The sequence below is a fragment of the Gadus chalcogrammus genome, unplaced genomic scaffold, assembly GCF_026213295.1.
Source record: "Gadus chalcogrammus isolate NIFS_2021 unplaced genomic scaffold, NIFS_Gcha_1.0 GACHA066, whole genome shotgun sequence".
In the NCBI taxonomy this organism is placed as follows: domain Eukaryota; kingdom Metazoa; phylum Chordata; class Actinopteri; order Gadiformes; family Gadidae; genus Gadus; species Gadus chalcogrammus.
Window position 1 is genome coordinate 19,892 of NW_026613501.1, and position 19,227 is coordinate 39,118.

General features: G+C 47.3%; 1 long non-coding RNA gene across 1 annotated transcript; it reads right to left on the reverse strand.

Moving 5' to 3' along the window:
* Positions 1-5,882: 5,882 nt before the first annotated feature.
* Positions 5,883-8,117, reverse strand: LOC130378122 (uncharacterized). Its single transcript, XR_008894513.1, has 3 exons — positions 7,677-8,117; positions 6,562-6,694; positions 5,883-6,065 (listed from the first exon to the last, which is right to left on the reverse strand). It is a non-coding gene; the product is annotated as an uncharacterized LOC130378122 (long non-coding RNA).
* Positions 8,118-19,227: the final 11,110 nt, after the last annotated feature.

The window sequence follows — 19,227 nt, forward strand, 5'->3', positions numbered from 1 at the left end:
TCCGGTCCAACAACAATATAAAATGATACCGTAATGCACCTGTTCTTTGTCTTTGGATCTTTTGAATAAATGGATCAATACATGATGAATCACAATGATCGCAAGCAGAGGACCGTGAGAGTTATTGAGCAGCAGATGAACCAGTCCAAAAATCGGACACGTTAACGGAGCACTGAACTAGGCCCTCTCGGATGCCATTTGTTTCACTACGACTCCTTTCAGCTGCACACCCCTCTTCCCCAGCGAGATAACGGCTAATAAAACGCTTGAGGTGGCGTTTTGAAAAGAAAAAACTTAATTTTTTTTAGGACATGGCATGAAGGTAATTATGAGCCTTTGATTGATATCCAGACATTTTTTGCGGAGACACATTCCTGTTCCCAAGTTGGAGTGAACGGAGATATCTACTTCTGGGTCTCATGATTTGAGGGACCCCTCCACAGCCAGCTTAAACAGCTGCAATACCAGGCTTGGCCGCTGAGCACTGGTGGATTGCGGAAGTATGCAGTGTTCCTGGGTTGCGACACTCTCTGATCTCGCCGGCAGGGTGGTCACGTGGTTCATGTAAGCCTGTATAGTTCAAAAACAGGCCGCGCTGCCGTGTTCTTCAATGGGACTGCCAGCAGCGATTGCAATATTGAATGGTAAATATAAATTAAAAACGCAAGTACTTATCTGACCATTGTTGCATATTTGTAAACGTCAGTTTTACATTTGGAGTGGTAGGGTGACAACTGCAAGCTACTTAGATACGTTTTTAAGTTTGAGGTAAAGCTTCACGTTCGTGTAAGCATGGGTAGCACTAGGCTACTGACTTTAGTGGCATAACCTTACTACATCTGTTCTGAAATCAAAGTCGATTCAAGATGTTCATTTTAGCGCAACTGGACTATTAAATATAAATATTTTTAAATATTTATTTATGTTTATTTTTATTTATTTTTTCCCACAATGTCTTGTTTTTTAAACGATTTATGATGACTATATGCTCTGTAAGGTGACCTTGGGTGTCTTGAAAATGCGCCCCTTAATTAAATGTATTATTATTAAATGTTCTTGATTTTGCTTGTAATTCCGATTCACGTACCCGTGGTCAGAGAGCGATTGAGAAAGCAGAGTAGCAACAGTCCATTTAGCATTTAGTTTCCAGGCAACTTATTCTGATGAGTCAGGAGCTGACCACACAACCATGCTACTTTAAGACTAAGCAGAACACAAAGTATCATATATTAAAGAACAAATGAAAGTATTTTTTTATTAAACATTGGGTCAGACAACAAGAATATGTGTGTGTCCAACTTGAAAAACAACAAAGTGAAGGAACAGGGATGAATATTGTATATATAAGTGTTGACAAGAGAATACGGTGAGGAAAGGAGACAATTAAAAAAGCAATACAAGTAAAAATGGACCACTGGTTATAAAACCCTGCAGCAAATGCAGATTCCACTGCCTAACATCTGCACGCTGCAAAGGAGTAGGCGCCAGGTAAAGCTGGAACCAGTGTTTGAGATGCCAGATATATCAGGCTGAGGTTTGTGGAACCAAAAACAAGTGGGAACAAGGACTAAGCACAGCAAAGCAAACATACAGTAAGTGAACAAGAACAGCAAAGTAGAGCCAGGGGGTATCAATGAATAAAACAATGTTAGTCATGTGTGCAACAAGAACAACAAATGTGTAAACAGGTGTGCGTGTATGTCTAACTTGTAAAACAAGAACAAAGTGAAGGAACAGGGAGGAACATTATAAGTTATTAATAAACAAAGAAAATACTCCACAAACATCAGGCTGAGGTTAAGGATAGTAAAGTGCATCAGGTCGAAAGGAAGGACAACAATCGCAGCAGTCGCCGCCGCCACCACCACCAACAGCCGTCGCCAGCACAAGCCGCCACCACTAGCAGCAGAAGGCGACACCACCATCATCGCCACCACCAGCCAGCTCAAGCAGCCATCGCCTCAAGCAGCAGCGACCTGCAGCAGCAGTGTTACCCGGCACCAGCCAGCTCAAGCCACCAGCAGCAGCAGCATCCACCTTCAGCAGCATCCACCTTCAGCATCCACCTTCAGCAGCAGCCACCATCAGCAGCATTCACCTTCAGCAGCATCCACCATCAGCATCCACCTTCAGCAGCATCCACCATCAGCAGCAGCCACCATCAGCATCCACCTTCAGCAGCATCCACCATCAGCAGCCACCTTCAGCAGCAGCCACCATCAGCATCCACCTTCAGCAGCAGCCACCATCAGCCACACACACATAACCGCTATGTCAGTGACACAATTAGGCATAGGCATTTTTTATTCTACAAATTCATATTATAGCTGTGAGAATTGTTCAGAAAAATCCCCTCCATAGTCGCCCTGGAGTCACAGGCCGACAGTCTCCTGCAAGAATCAGGGAAACCTATCAAAGGACATTCTGTCCAGAAATTAAACATTTAGAAGAATACGTGACACTTTGCTTTGATAGTTACATACCTCGGATTGGAGATTGATTGTCGGCGGCCCCTCCAAACTAATGTCTGTACCTTTAACTAAAAATAACAATTAATTTACACTTAATCATTTCACATTTGATTAGCAAGACCATTATTGATGTCCATTGCCAATAAATGAATACATACTCATTACAAACGCCTTGGAAGTCACGGCAGTGGGGTCAGAGGACACCCCCTCTTCCACTCCTACCATCATCGGCCGACCTTCGTTATTGGCGAGAGCCAGCTCCTCCGAAGTGGTGAAGGGCGGGGGAGCGGTCCTCCTCCCAGTCGTATTAACTTTTTTTTTTATTTGCTGCAGGTAATCAACATGTGACTAAAGGTTGGAGCCTAGGCCAATGCAAATCATAGGCTAGATTCACCTGAAATTATTCAAATGGATGCTTACAACTTACCACGTTGAATATTATTTTAATATTTATTTTTGACTTGGCCCCATGTTCGTAGGAGCGTGCTGGCACCACATCTATGGGAGTAAAAGGCATGATGATGCATGATATTTTTTAGACAATATGCAGAATCTTTTCACTTCCGAATTAACACGGACGGCTATTTTTTGCCAGCCCTCTACCCTAGCCATATTATGGGCAACCGTGTTCCCCGTGACTGTGATTTGGACTTTGAATTCCGTGTAGGAATTCATAATGATACAACCACGCACGCTCGATTCACTTTGCAATAAGGGGGGAGGTCAATTGACGTGATAAACACACCTTTTATGTGAACGCGCATTGAACCTAAAGCGGAAAAACCTGTTTGGAACTAATTTATCTAAAGAGTGTGTCGTGGAACCATTTAAAGGAGAACTCCGGTTAAAATGATCTGGATATGTTTAAGATGATAACGAGATGGGATGTTCGTTTGGGAGCACAAAAGCGCATGTAAACGCATTCTTAAATAGGCTGGTTTTAGTCCGATTCTACCAAAACGCTATAAAACTGGGAACCATGAGGGCATCTTGTCATGGTAAAAAAACGAAATCGTTATTTTAAACAACTTAAAAGGCTAGAAGTAGCCCGCACGTCACTCACACACACATACGCAGACTGCCATTCACGGCAGACACACACCACACACACACACACACACCACACATCCTCGTTATTGTGCGAATCATCTTCATGTTTTTCCCATCTATTTGAAAGTGAGGCTATTAAATGTTGCATTCTATTAGGCCTGATATGTAATTTAGTTGAAGCTACACATAGCCTAATAAGATCCATGATAGGATCTTTTGACAAACCATAAAACTAGGCGAGTGGTTTTTTGCCTACGCCTGCAAGCATCCTCCAACTGCAATCTTTGGTTATATTATTTAGCGTACATTATGAGTAAAAAATTCTTTCGTTTCAAATCTGATCATATCAAACATTTTTTTATTAAATGTAACATTAAGTTTTTTGTTATCAAGGTGTTGTTTAAATAAAATGCTTTTAGAGTAAAAAAAATTGTGGGATTTATCGACCGTGGCCAAAAATCTTGATACAAACCGAATGGGAGTTTTTAATTGTTACAGCACTATGTTATAATGTACCATTGAGACAGAGGGTTTAAATGTGTACTGTACATAGGACAAAGATTCAGAGTTTTGGAGAGGGATGTCTTCCTCCAGCACAACCCTCCCCCCCTAGACTCAAACACAAGCAAGGGGCTATGTGTGGAGGACACGGAACGAACACCAGCGCAAAATGATCTGAGCACAACAACAGGCGAGACAAGCGCACTTATTCTATTTTGACGATAACAATGCTGTGTTCCAATATCCATACTATCCGTACTTACTAGCCTTAGTAATGATACGTAGGGGCGTTCCAATTCAGATCGAGGCGAAAATAAGTGTACTGAAAGGACCCGGATGGTGTAACTCAAAACGGTCAAATAGCGAAGTGGTGGATCGATTACACAGTTAGATTTCCGTACTCAACAACGGCAGCACTCCTTAGCTACGTAGCGGAAGAGGGCGCAACCAGACTAAGCCAAAGTCTGCGCATTTTCCACATAGCCTGCATAATGAGTCATTTTGTAGTTTTTATAGATTTCATAGCTGCTAGGCGTAAAGAGTTCACCGTTCAAAGCGGGATGTTTATTGGCGAGGGAGGAGCCGCGGCCGAAGTCGTGATCGTAAATTCGAGTTAGGCACCACGGAGCATTCGATTTGGAACAACACTGACATCTGAAAAATAAGCACTTAGTGAGTGAGGAAAGTGTACTACGTTTAAGGGTACTCATGGAAGTATGGTTATTGGAACACAGCACAAGTGACAACGTGTCCTCCCCTGTAAGCTGATCAGTTAAAGAGATACTTCACCGTGGGAATATGAAGGTTTTATGAATTAAATAATTCAATGTATTATGAATGTGAAAAAAAAAATTGAAATCTGTTCATCCTAGCCTGAAAAAAGGCAGAAAGAATGTTTTCATGGTCTCTCTGGCTCAAAGTAAGAAAACCTCCAACTACCACAGTGCATTGCGCTCGCTGCCCCGCCCACCTGTCGGTCTCCCGTCCCCCTCATTCGCCCTCAGTACGCGAGCTCCCGCCCCCTCATCATTCCTTATTGGTGGAAAAATTTGCCACCAAAAGTGGGTTGTAGTCCTCGGCCCTTCTACCGGGACAAGAGGTTTCTCCCGAAATGACGTCAAACGCGTCATTTGACGTCATTTCGGGAGAAAATTAGATGAGAAAAAATGGGCCAAGGGGAGACTGGTTTAGACTGATATTTATTTATATTACAATAGCGATTTTATAAAGATAGAACGCCGGTTCTAAATGGGTGAAGTATCCCTTTAACATTCAGAAATTGTGAATTCATTGATCTTTGCGAATAATAAACCAGCTCATGTGACATCGGTCTTGAAACCATTCTGGGCTCTTGACTGATTCCATCTTTGAAATACAACCTCCCAAGTATGACTCGTGTTTTAGCAGGGCGCTGGTCATGATGCTTTTCCAAAGAGGACCAGGCTTTTCAGCGCAGTTAGAATCGAGTACATTCTCAGTTGATCCAGGTCGTTTGCTTCCATGGATGCAATGTGTATTACTAACCTACGGCGGGCAAGCCTCCACCAATATCCTCTTCAACCTTGATTGAAATGGTGTCTGGGGTCTGCTGCTTTCCACATAAAGAAGGAAACACACACAAAAGACATTCTTTCATTTGCACAGAATAGTTTTTAATCCCCACTTACGACTCATTAAATCATAAAGGATTGTGCTTTATAAGGGTGTGTGCTGGAGTTGTAACAGAGGAAGCCTCTCTTTTGGATGGTGAATGAGAAGATGATTTCCAACCTGCACACATCAGCTCCTCGTGGCAGACCAGCCGCTCGCCGCGCTCCAGGCTCTTGGCCACGCTGTGGTCCGCAGACAGCGAGTTCAGGGCCTCCACTTCGGACGCGGTGAAGAGGGTGTCATGGCCGTCCACAGCCAGTGGGCCCTCCCCTTTTCCGTAGACGCTCAGGATCCGCAGCTCCCCGCTGTGACTGGACATGTGGGAGGAGCCAGGGGCGTCCACACGCAGACTCTCTGAGGTGCCGCCGCGCTGCGGGCTACGGTCTCTAAATTCTTTGCAGACACAGAGGGTTTAAAATGTGTACTGCAGACAAAGATTCAGAGTTTTGGAGAGGGATGTCTCCTCCAGCACCCTCCCCCCTAGACTCAAAGCTCAAGCGGGGGCCAGTTGGTGGACACTGAACGAACACCAGCGCAAAATGATCTGAGCAGCACAACACGACATGCGAGACAAGCGCAATTATTCTATTTTGACAATAACAAGCGACAACGGTAAACTGATCAGCTAACATTTATACATTTTGAATTCATTGATGTTTGAGAATAATAAACAGCTCATGTGGCATCTGTCCTGAAAACCTTCTGGGCTCTTGACTGATTCCATCTTTGAAATACAACTCCCAAGTTTGACTCAAGTTTAGCAGGGCGCTGGTCAGGTCATGATGCTTTTCCAAAGAGCTTGTTAGCGCAGTTAGTGTCTTGCAACAGCCTAGAATCTATGCAGAATCTACTACATCAAGTAAATGTACTCAAAGTGGAAAGTACATACCTTCACTTGTAAAATGGGGCAGCAAAGTCTTTAAGGATAGCCGTGTGGCTACAGTGTGTGTTTCCAGGTAGTCTGTATGGCAGGCAACATCCATTGAGAGAAGCAGCTGAATGTAAACACTTGATGTGCTGGCCTGTGAAGAGACAACAAGGTCAAATTAGTACTCAATGTATTACTTTGTATGTATTCCAGGTGCAAGTTGTAAGAAGACATAAGTTAAGCATGTTTAGTGAATTATATTAGCGTAATACTTAAAATTGGATCTATGAAATGATAAAATGAATTTATATAATTTATTTGTTTGCATATTTCGTTTATCTGAAAAGTTCATCTCATCATCTCAATAGAATTACATCAAGCTGTGCAGAAATCTGCTAATAACCCATTGATTTGAATCAGGTGTGATGGGGAAAATATGAGTGGGCCCTGGAATGGCAGTCAAACCCGCAACTCACTACCTGTGAACTCAGACCAGATCGATGTATAACATTATGCTGCGTTCCGGGGACACATTGTAGACCGTAATTTACGAGCTGTAACGGAGTTCATTATTAACCTTTATTTACCCATGAGAACAAATTAAAAACAAAATTCTTATTTTCAAGTGCAGCCTGAAAAGAGCTAGAAGCTCTTTGAGGGGGAGTGCTCAAAGTGAAAGTAAGGTTATGGTAGAGGGAACTTGTGACAACGCTAGAACTACTGCGGTCACGAAGCTGGAAAAAGACAGTTGTATTCGTTTGTAGTATGGTGAGCAGAAATTGTTAAAGATTCGGGACATTGCATTGGTATCCAAGCAGTAGAGATCATGATCTCTACTGCAAAGTTCAGAAAAGGGGGTACAGACACTGCAGTGTCTGTACCCCCTTTGCTGAACTTTGCCCATTCATGTGTGATCCCCCTGGTTTGCAGAGGTGCACGCTCAGTCAGAACGGTTATCCAAATAACAAAGAAGTGTACAACACTCGCATTACAGTGTGTATTCACACACATACCTGATGCCATCTACCTTTACATTAGATACAGTAACTGGGCTGGCAGCTGTATAGCTAATGCTAGGGTAACAAGGTAACCATATACAGTAAAGCAACACAATGTTATAGCGGTAGTTGACTTACTTGTTCGAGGTTTGTAGCTGAGCCGAGGAGTGTTGGTACTTACCCGGACTCCATTTCCAGACGTCCAGCAAGTCCAGCTTTGTATTGGACCAAGTTGAGGAAGTCGGCGAAATGTTTGGCGCGTTTCCAGAGAAAATAGTCTCGGATGGAGGAACTAAACATAGAGTTTTGTGATAATTTGTACATCCCAACATTGAGCAACTGCCATGCTTGCAATATATGATGTCTCTCCAGGAAAGAACTGTGTGTGTGCTGAGCCCACGCGGTCGTAGCTCCTTTTCTCATGGGCGGTCGGGACAAATTGTGGGCGGGCAAAGCAGAGAAAGGGGAGGTAACCTTTCCCCGTTCTATTATCCTTTTATTGAACATGTTTAAATGTACATTTCACCCATTTTCATTAATCTTTGTATCGTTAGAAACCAAGTCATATTTTTTAATGGTAAAGAACATATTTCGCTATCTGTGTGCTCAATGTTTTGTCTAGACAATATCGCCTAACAGCCTATCGAGACTTTCTGGAATGGGTTCTGCAAGGCGAGAGATTGGGCCGAGGCTGTCGTGTCGTTTTACTTACTTGCGTCGTGCAGACCATCCTACTAAAATATCCAGCTCCAGACGGCCAGTAGTGCGGGCACCAAGAAGCTGACAACCCTCAGGAGGAACTATAAGTTCTATTTCATGTAGGCTACGCCGTCTAGGCTTCGCCTTATGGGCTTGTCCCATAAGGCGAATTCAAACTATGCACCTATCAGCGTGGGCACCGCCCACATTTCCCACGGTATCGTGTATATAGCACGGTGCATACCGTCGCTCATCCTCCCTTTTCTTTCAGCACTTGTGCTTGTCAGCGGATTAGAGAACAACCTAAGATGTCTTCAACGGAACAACGGATCTCCCAAGCCGGTGGCAGCGGCCCGGGAGAGGCCCCGGACAAACGGCCCTTTTCAGGGCCACCCATGAGCGCTCTTGGGGCTAAGTCCTTCGCAGGACTCCTCGCGGCTGCTATGGCGCCCTCCGTCACATGTGTCTCATGCCGGGAGCTGCCTGAAGAAGGTATCCTCTCCAGGCACCTCTACTTCTCCCCGGCGGTGGACCTGGCTGACGCCATTGACCTGTTCAGGGCCAGCCCGGACTACCACGATGGCGTCACCAACACCGGCGACGACGCTGTCTCGATGGACGACGTCTTCGACGACTCGGCGTCCGGAGTTTCCCACTCCCGGGTTTCAACCGTCACCGCCGTGGAACGAGAGAGACCGCGCCGGATGGCCGATCTCTTTGGGGAGATCATGGCTGAGGCGGCGGCCATCAAAGGGATTCCTATGCCGGCCCCGCCTCTCGCCCCCATATCGGATGATATGCAGGGCGAGTGCTTTCGCACCCCATCGTCTTCCCGAAGGGTTACCCAGTGCCCTTTGTTCCCGCCTGTGCAGCACTTTTTTAGTGCTGCCGGTGGGGACCCTTCTACCCTGAAGGCCCCGGTGAAGTCCTACACGGACTTCACCAACGTGGAAGGGTGGGCCGACACTCAGACGAGGGGGATCCCTCGCCTGGAGCCTCCCCTGGCAGCGCTTCTCTGTCCGGGCGCCGGATGGCGCCCTAACGAAAAGCCGCTGCCCCCCGACCGCCTCCAAAAGCAGATTGTCGGCCTAACGGACAGGGTGTTCGTTTGTGCCTCTCAATCTGCGGCGGCGGTCAATAACATCGCCATGCTCTCCTCCGCCATGGTCTCCTTGTCGGCTGACCGGGAGGCCTACGGCCCGGAGGAAGCCGCAAGATGGCTGGCGGTTTCCCGCTTCTCCAGCGCCATCCTCCAGCTATGCCAGCCGATAGCCGTTTCGGCCGGCCGGCATATGGCATGGGCAACTATGATTCAGCGAATCATATGGCTCTCCCACACCGCGGTGCCGGAACGGGAGCGGACCAGCCTGGTCCAGGGTCCACTAGCGCCGGATGGCCTATTTGGTCCCCGGTTTTCAGAGGTTCTGGCGCACCAGCAGTCTGTCCGTGAGAATCGTTCCCGGTTCGGGGCGATTCTCACGGGCGCTTCCTCCGGGAGGAAGCGGGGTCCAGGCCGGGCCCAGCGTTCCAGGGGACCGCCTCCGACTCCAGCCCCGGTGCCGCAGCAGCAGCAGCAGCAGCAGCAGCCGCGGCCACCGCAACCGCGGACGGGTGGAGCAGCGCCACGGACCGGGAAGTTCCGGAAGCTGGCTCCGACTTTTTCCTTCCCCAATAAAGAAAAAAATAAAGACCGTTCGACTGAACGGCAGTACATGGTACCCAAAGAGCGATATTCCTTAGGCCACCTGCGTCCTACGCTTGTGGCGCGTCCCTCCATGTTGCCTCTTTCCCCCCCTCAGCCCGGTGGCTGTAGGGTGGCGGTCGGACGGCGTGTTCACATGGCCTCTGGTTCACCTGCTTCTAAGAAGCGGCGATCCTTGGAGCCTCGTGGACGGATCAGAGACTCGTTGCACGAGCCCGTGGATGCGGCCGCTTGTACCGATCCCCTGGTTCCCCACATTAAAGGTGAGGAGACAGGTCCGCACGCTGTGGCTACAGCCTGCGGACAGCGCATGCGCATAGGTGCGGCGGCCGGACGGCTCGCTCCCTGTTCAGCGGTCACGAGTGCAACGTCTAGACAGCTCGTTGTTTTTACAGCGGCTGGTTCTGGTACGTCTCCTACGCTCGCTGAGCCTCCTCCCTTTCGTGGGAAGCCCCCCTTGGTTCACACGCAGTGTGGAGGCGGTAGGGGCAGAGGAATACGGGTTATTCCTGGACGGTCTTCCTCAGCTGTCGGCTCGCCCTCTCTCCAACCGCTATGCGTGTTGGCAAGAGCGGTGCGTTCTGCCATCGTGGTTGGACACCACGTTGAGATGGGGCCATCCCATACAGTTCAAGCGTCGTCCCCCACCCTTTATGGGGTTGGTGGAGACCACGCTACGGGACCCGGCTGCGAGCACGGCTCTGGCAGCAGAGGTGGCACGTCTCTTGGTGAAGGGAGCCATCACTGTCGTTCCCCCCCACGAGTCTCACCTAGGTTTTTATTCCCGCTACTTCCTGGTTTCCAAGAAGTCAGGGGAAATGAGACCTATTCTGGATCTTCGCGTGTTCAACAGATTCGTTGCCACGAGGAAGTTCAGAATGCTCACGGTCGGAGCATTGTTCCGGTGTGTGAGAGAGGGCGATTGGTTCACATCCCTGGATCTCAAGGATGCTTACTTCCACGTCCCTGTTCGGCAGGCGCACAGGAAGTTTCTCCGCTTTGCCTTTATGGGGATGGCGTACGAGTACCAGTGTCTGCCGTTCGGCTATTCCCTGGCTCCGCGCACCTTCTCGAAGTGTGTGGAGACGGCGTTGGAACCGCTCAGGCGTCAGGGAAAGAGGATTCTCTTCTACCTAGACGATCTGCTTATTCTGAGCAACTCAGAAGAGACCGCGAGAAGGGACACCATGCTGGTGATAAACCATCTCTCCTTCCTGGGTTTTGCCATCAACTGGGAGAAAAGCTCCCCGCTCCCCAGCCGGCAGACAGTCTACTTGGGGCTTTGCCTAGACTCTAACCCACCAACCCTAACCCACCATGACTGCGATGCTTTCGCCTCCTCGGCGAGACGCCATCCTGTCGGCACTCTCCCGTTTTCACGTTCGCAGAAACGTGAACGCACTGTCCACCATGCGCCTGTTGGGGCTGATGGCAGCTGCCCACCCCGTGGTCCCCCTGGGTCTGCTTTTTATGCGCAGACTCCAGCGGTGGTTTGCTCGCCAACGGTTGGACCCCAGGCGACACAAGCTCAGGGTGCTCCTCGTCCCCCGTTCGGTGTCGCCAGACCTGGAATATTGGAAAGGACCCTCCGCCCTTCTCAAGGGTGTTCCCCTGGGCAGGGTGGCGTCCTACGTAGTGGTCTTCACGGACGCCTCGTTGACGGGTTGGGGAGGAACGTGCCTCTCTCACTCGGTCGGAGACGAGTGGCGCACGCCCCCTACAGCACACATAAATGTGTTGGAGCTCGACGCTGTGAGGAAAGTGCTGTTGCATTTCTTTCACCTGGTGCGCGGCCGCCACGTTCTGATCAGGACAGACAGCGTGTCGGCGGCGGCGTACATCAACAGACAGGGGGGAGTCCGCTCCCCTGCTCTCCACCGAAAGGCGGTCGAGCTCTGGCTATGGGCTCATCAGTATCTCCTCAGTCTGAGAGCCCTGCATATCGCGGGCGCCCAGAACTTTGGACCTCATGTCTCGAGGCGGTCCCCGCCGAGACGAGTGGCGGTTACATCCCGACATTGTCAGACTGATCTGGCAGAGGTTCGGGACAGCGCAGGTGGACCTCTTCGCGTCCAGGGAGAACACGCACTGCAGGTGGTGGTTCTCCCTCAGCCCTCGGGATCTTCCCCCGTTGGGGGTAGATGCGTTGGCACACACACCTTGGCCGCGGGCTCTCTTGTATGCGTTTCCCCCGCTCCAGCTGATCCTTCCTCTTCTGGAACGGGTCAGACAGGAGGGTCTGTCCCTGATATTAGTGGCCCCGGAGAACCGTTCAGCTCTGTGGTTTCCAGAGCTGGCGGCGCTCTCACGGTCAGCGCCGTGGCCAGTACCGTTCAGGCCGGATGCGCTTTCACAGGCCCACGGGACGGTGCACCACCCGCCCGATGTCTCGGGACGGCTGTTGGTTTGGCTCCTGAGAGGTTGATCCTGCAGGGCAAAGGTTTGCCTGAGACGGTTATCAACACTATTCAGAGCGCTCGCGCGCCTTCTACTTCTTCCCTCTATGCGGCGAAGTGGTGCGCCTTCTCTAATTGGTGTGAGAAGAACCACGCTGTCCCTTCTCAATGCGAGGTGGGAAGCGTGCTTTCGTTTCTGCAAAACGTATTGGAAAAAGGTTTGGCCTTCTCCACTATCAAGGTCTATGCGGCAGCCGTTTCGGCCGGCCATGCAGGCTGTGATGGTGGACCGATCTTCAGCCATCCACTGGTCAAGAGATTCTTGCGTGGGGCTAGACGGGTTAGGCCTGTTTCACGCGTGCTTACACCACGCTGGGATCTCCCCACCGTGTTGCGCGGATTGTCCAGGGATCCTTTCGAGCCTCTTTCTCAGGCCCCTTTGGATGCCCTGTCATTTAAGACGGCGCTCTTGTTGGCCTTGGTTTCTGCCAAGCGGGCCGGTGAGCTAACCGCTCTGTCTGTCAGCCCGAGTTGCTTGTTGCTAAACGAGGACAGCTCCTTCGCGTTGCTCAGACCTAATCCTGCGTTCCTCCCGAAGAACATTAATAGTTATTTTCGGTCGAGGGATATTGTGCTTAAGGCTTTTCACCCCCCGCCTCATTCTAGTGAGGCGGAGGCGGAGTTGCATCTCCTGTGCCCGGTTCGGGCGTTGGCTATGTACGTGAATCGCTCGGCCGCGTTCCGCTCCACACAACAGTTGTTTGTGTGTTATAGCGACGCTAGCAGGGGCCGCGCTCTCTCTAAGCAGCGGTTTTCTCGCTGGGTATGTGAGGGTGTTTGCTTAGCCTACTCTCGGCAGGGCTTGGCGCCACCGTTGGGCGTTAAAGCTCACTCCACACGGAGCGTGGCCGCTTCAACGGCTCTACTCAAGGGCGTTTCGGTGGAAGACATCTGCGCGGCTGCGTCATGGTCTTCCCCCGGCCCCTTTGTCCGTTTTTACATGTTAGACATGTCCAGGGGCTCACTCGGCAACTCTGTGCTAGAGTCCGGGACCCCTTTTACGGCTTAAGAATATAGACATGTTCTTTAAAGCGGCGTGGTTGGATTTCCTCTCGCCGGCTGGCGAGTTGGACTTGATTACCAGTCTTACTCTCCCACCTTTTTTCAAATGAAAAACAGGCTAGGGGGTTTTCTATTGGCTCGCCAATTGTCTGGTGGTTTTGTTTACCAGTGTGGCACTTCCGCCGTTTTCTTCAAATAAGAAACGGCCGAGAGAGTCCCATTATTGGAGAGCCGGATTCCGTAGCTCCGCCCCCGGTGGTAGCGGACCTAATGGAAACCGTGTTGCGCTGGTTTTCTTTTCCTTTTCATGGGTTCCATGAAGCACGGAATAGAGCCGGAGTCTTTACAGACTCACTTTTTTCTCCCTTGATCATTGCCTTGCTTGATCTAGGAGGAATTAGTTCTTTATAAAGCTGTTGTGTTTTACACTTCCTTGGCTTTTTGAGTCTTAATGTGTTCTGGTGACTTAGGTCGTTTTGACTGGGGTCCAGCAGGAGTACATTGATCGGGCTCCGCTCGCAGCTTCACCTTAGCCCATAAGGCGAAGCCTAGACGGCGTAGCCTACATGAAATAGAACGATAGTTATGTTATTATAACTCTAGTTCTATGATTGTAGGCGTAGCCGTCTAGTTTCCCACCTGCTGTACCCTCCAAATGCTGAAAGAAAAGCGTGGAGGATGAGCGACGGTATGCACCGTGCTATATACACGATACCGTGGGAAATGTGGGCGGTGCCCACGCTGATAGGTGCATAGTTGGAATTTTCAGCGCGCGCCAGCGCGCGCACGGGACAAGCCCATAAGGCGAAGCCTAGAGGGCTACGCCTACAATCATAGAACTAGAGTTATAATAACATAACTATTGTTTCATTGTTTACATATATTTTTGTTTATATTTCTTGAAATAAATGTTTCGAATTCACGCTGTTCTAGTAGTAGTGTTGCTCCAAGTGTATATTCGAGAAATAATATTATTGGACGACCAACATTTCACGAGTGGAGCTACTAAGCTACTGTTGCCTTAGATGAAAACGAATAACGGTCATACATCAATTTAATTATGTATCATAAGTATAAATTGCACTATAAGTTAGCTGCATATCAGTTACCTCCTTCTTAGTTTATAATGTTGAACTCTGATGTAGACAAAGCAGGAGTTACATTATAATTTTTATTCACAAATGAAAGGCAAGGCAAGGCAAGGCAAGGCAACTTTATTTATATAGCACTTTTCATACACAAGGCAGACTCAAAGTGCTTCACATATAAACATTGTTATACATTAAAATAAAATAATAGATAAGTAAAAGAAAACATATGCAAAGAAATGAGTAAAATAGAAAGTTAAAAAGGCTTTTTAGTAAGTAAAGTGAGGAAATAAAGGGAAAGTTAAAAAGGCATTTTAGTAAAATAAAGCTAAAGTATTTAAGATTTAGCAGAAAGCTAAAGCAAACATAAAAGTCTTCAATCTTGTTTTGAAGGTGGTCAGAGTTGGGGCAAGTCTTAAATCCTCAGGGAGTTTATTCCAGCTATTTGTTGCATAGTAACTAAATCCTGCTTTCCCATGTTTCGTGTTTACTCGGGGGATAATTAACAGATTGGTCTCAGAAGATCTTAGTGTTCTAGAAGGCTTATGTAGTGGAAGCATATCAGTTAAATATTTTGGGCCTAAACCATGTAGGGATTTATAGGTTAGCAACATGATTTTAAAATCAATTCTCTGACCTACAGGAAGCCAATGTAACGATTTAAGAATTGGTGTAATATGTTCAAATTTTTTGGTCTTTGTTAATACTAGCATTCTGAACAAGCTGAAGCTTCCTTAGAGTTTGTTTTGGGAGACCTGTAAGGAGACCATTGCAGTAATCAAGCTTACTAGTGATAAAGGCATGTACAAGTTTTTGTAAGTCATCTGTGGACATGAGCCCTCTAAGTCTTGCTACATTTTTAAGGTGATAATATGCAGATTTTGTAACTGATTTGATATGACTTTCGAAATGTAAATCAGAATCCATGATAACCCCTAGGTTTCTGGCTTTGATTGAGGTTTTCAGGGACAGAGAGTGAAGGTGTTGGGTTACTTTAAGCCTTTCCGTTTTAGCACCAAATACAATTATCTCTGTTTTATCCTCATTTAGCTGAAGGAAATTTCGGCACATCCAGTCTTTCACTTGCTCAATGCACTGGCACAGCAGATCTATGGGCCGATAGTCATTTGGTGATAGCGATACATAGATTTGCGTGTCATCAGCATAGCAATGATGGTCAATATTGTTATTATGCATGATTTGCCCTAGTGGGAGCATGTAGATGTTGAATAAAGAGGGTCCTAAGATCGAACCTTGTGGGACTCCACACATCACGTTGGTTGATTCTGATACAAAGTCGCCGATGGAAACAAAGTAGTTCCTATTTTGTAGGTAGGATCTGAACCAATTTAAGACTGTGCCTGAAAGCCCCACCCAGTTTTCTAACCTGTCCAAAAGTATTGTATGGTCTACAGTGTCGAATGCAGCACTGAGGTCTAGTAGCATTAGTATTGAGGTTTTGCCAGAGTCTGTGTTAAGACGGATGTCGTTTACAACTTTAATGAGGGCGGTCTCAGTGCTGTGCAGGGGTCGAAATCCTGATTGGAAGGTGTCATAACAACCAGTTGATGCCAGGAAGTGATTAAGTTGCTGGAGGACAACTTTCTCAATGATTTTACTTATGAAGGGCAGATTTGATATTGGTCTGTAGTTGTTAATAATAGAGGTATCTAGGCTCCGCTTTTTTAAAAGGGGTTTAATAACTGCAGTTTTCAGGGCTTTTGGGAAGTTGCCTGACTGGAGAGAGTTGTTAACTATCTGCAATATGTCTATTGCTAGGCAGTCAAAAACATTCTTAAAGAGGTTGGTAGGTAAAGAATCAAGGCAACAGGTGGATGGCTTTAGTTGTGTAACAGTTTCCACAAGAGTTTTAGAGTCAATAACATTAAAGCATGCCATCCCTGCCACGTTACTTTTGCCTGAACAGGGTGGTAGTCCAACATTTTTGTTTGAAGTGGAGATATTGATGGCGCGTCTGATGCCTTCAATTTTATCAGTATAAAAAGCTGCAAACTCATTGCATTTCTGCGTGGAATGGAGATCAGGTGGAATTTGTGTTGGGGGGTTGGTCAGTCTGTCAACAGTTGCAAATAGGGTTTTTGCATTGTTATTATTGGATTTAATGATATTGGAGAAAAATGTTTCTCTAGCACTTTTTAAGTCTGAATTGTAGGCACGGAGGCTCTCTTTGTAGATATCATGGTGAATTTGAAGTTTTGTTTTACGCCAGATGCGTTCAAACTTCCTGCATTCTTTTTTCTGTGCTGTTACAGAAGCAGCTTTTCTCCAGGGTGCCTTTTGCTTTCCAGAAATCGTTTTAACCTTATAAGGTGCAATGACATCCATGATTTTCAAAATTTTCAAATTAAAGTTTTCTACAAGATCATCAGCAGAACATGGGTTGAGAGGTGGTAGTAAGGAGATGGCCTTTCTAAAAAGTACATACGATTCTTCATTGATATACCGTTTTTTGACAGTATTTGATTTTGTCTGTATGTCGGGAATAAAAGATATATTAAAGAAAACACAAAAGTGGTCAGACAAGGAAGGATCAGTCACAGAGAGATCAGAAACATTGAGGCCCTTTGTGATAACCAGGTCTAGAGTGTGGCCCTTACAATGAGTAGTCTCTTTCACATGTTGGGACAGTTCAAATGTGTCCAAAATGGTAAAAAGTTTTTTTGCACACTTGTCATTCAAATCATCAGTATGAAAATTGAAGTCACCAGTTATAACTAGACAGTCAAAGTCTGTGGAGATGCTAGACAATAATTCTGTGAATTCATCGAAAAAATTTGCAGAGTATGTGGGTGGCCTGTAAATAATTAATAGGAGAACTCTGGGGGAGCATTTCAATACAGCACAAAGGTATTCGAATGATGGAAAATCACCAAATAACATCTGTTTCCCCTGAAAATCATTTTTAAATATAACAGCAACCCCTCCACCTCTTTTTCCAGATCTACATGCATCAAAGAAGTTATAGTTGGGAGGAGCTGTCTCTATCAGAACGGTTGCACTGTTATTTTGTTCCAGCCATGTTTCAGTTAAAAACATAAAATCCAGTTTAGAGGTGGTAATAAAATCATTAACTAAAAATGATTTGTTATTAAGAGACCTAACATTAAGTAGACCCATCCTGATGGTGTTGTTGATAGGCTTTAAGGTTGTTTTTGGTTTGGAGGAAATATGTATGAGATTTGTGAGGTTAGCAGTGTGTCTACGTTTCCCTTTGTTTACTCTCTTAGTGGTTACAGCAGGAATGCAAAAGTTGCCATGTTTTGACATAGGCAACCTTGGGTTCAGCAGATTATGCGAAACGTCCTTTATACTTTGTCTACGGCTGAACCCTTTTTTGTCTCAGTAATACTCAGGACTACTATCAGTACAGGGGGCGGGGGGCTGGGGCTCCCTCCGCTTTGGTGTTATCAGCCTGTGGGAATGACCTGGCGATGCTATCATTGACACAGATGCAAGTTTGATGCCTACATATTCCTGTTTCTTAAATTCAGCTGGAAAATCGCAAAGGGAGGAGACAGTGGAGCTGGAGTTGTTGTGGCTATGGGAGAGATGAGGAGGGGGGTGGCCGTTCCTCGCCAAGCCAGCATCGGCGATGGGGGAGGGCACGGTGTCCATGGTGTCGGGCAGGCTGTTGTCTCTCTTCAAGGTCTTTGGTCTGTAATGCAGAGGAGGGGGGTGGCCGTTCCTCGTCAAGCCAGCATCAGCGATTGGGGAAGGCACAGTGTTGATGGCGTCGGGCGGGCTGTTGTCTCTCTTCAAGGTCTGTGGGCTGTCTGCTATCTGTGTGTCAGATAGTGGCAGAGTAGATGTGTGGGGGAGGCTGTAGTCTCGCTTCTTCTCAACCTGTGCTCTGATTGCGGCCTGTGCGTCAGACCATGGCAAGATTGTGGCCTGTGCGTAAAGCGAGAAGAGAAGATTGTCCCTCAACAGTTTTGAGCCTAACCTGTTTGGGTGTAGGCCATCTGCTCTGAAAAGATATTTGCGCCCCCAGAATAAGTTGAAATTGTCAATGAAGCCCCTTCCTCTTTCATTGCAGACTCTGGAAAGCCATGTATTCAGTGCAAGTAGACGACTGAATCTGTTTATTCCCCTGTCAACTGATGGTATGGGTCCACTGATGAATGAGTTGATGTGTATTTTGTCCAGTGTATCTAATAGATCAGTGTAATCCCTCTTCAGAAGTTCTGACTGTTCTCTTTGAATATCATTAAATCCTGCATGCACAATAATCTGTGAGATTTTGGGGTTTTCCAATATGATTTTGGCTAGTTTATGGTTGATATCACTAACCATTCCATATGGGAAGTTGCATGTTTTGATCTTCTTACCGGTTATATCCTTGATGGTTGAGTCTCCTATAATCAGAGTGTCTGGTTCATCTGCTTCCTCTGAGATGGGCCCTTGTTGTACGGTGGCAGACACATGCGCAGCCCGCCTCCGTGGCGACTGGTTGTTCCATGTCTGTCCGTACCGTCTGTCCGGACACATTTCAGGGGTCAGGGGTGCACAGGTGGCCGAGGCATGCGCAGCTCGCCTCCATGGCGACTGGTTCATGTTCCGTCTCTGTCCGCACTGTCCGTCCGGACGCATCTCGGGGCTCAGGGGTGCATGGGTGGCAGGCTCGTTCGTGGACTCTTGAAGTGGCAGGAACCGGTTCTTCAGTGGCAGGGTTAATTTCAGTGACGGGCTAATCCGGCTGATAACTTTAGCTTTGGGTAGTT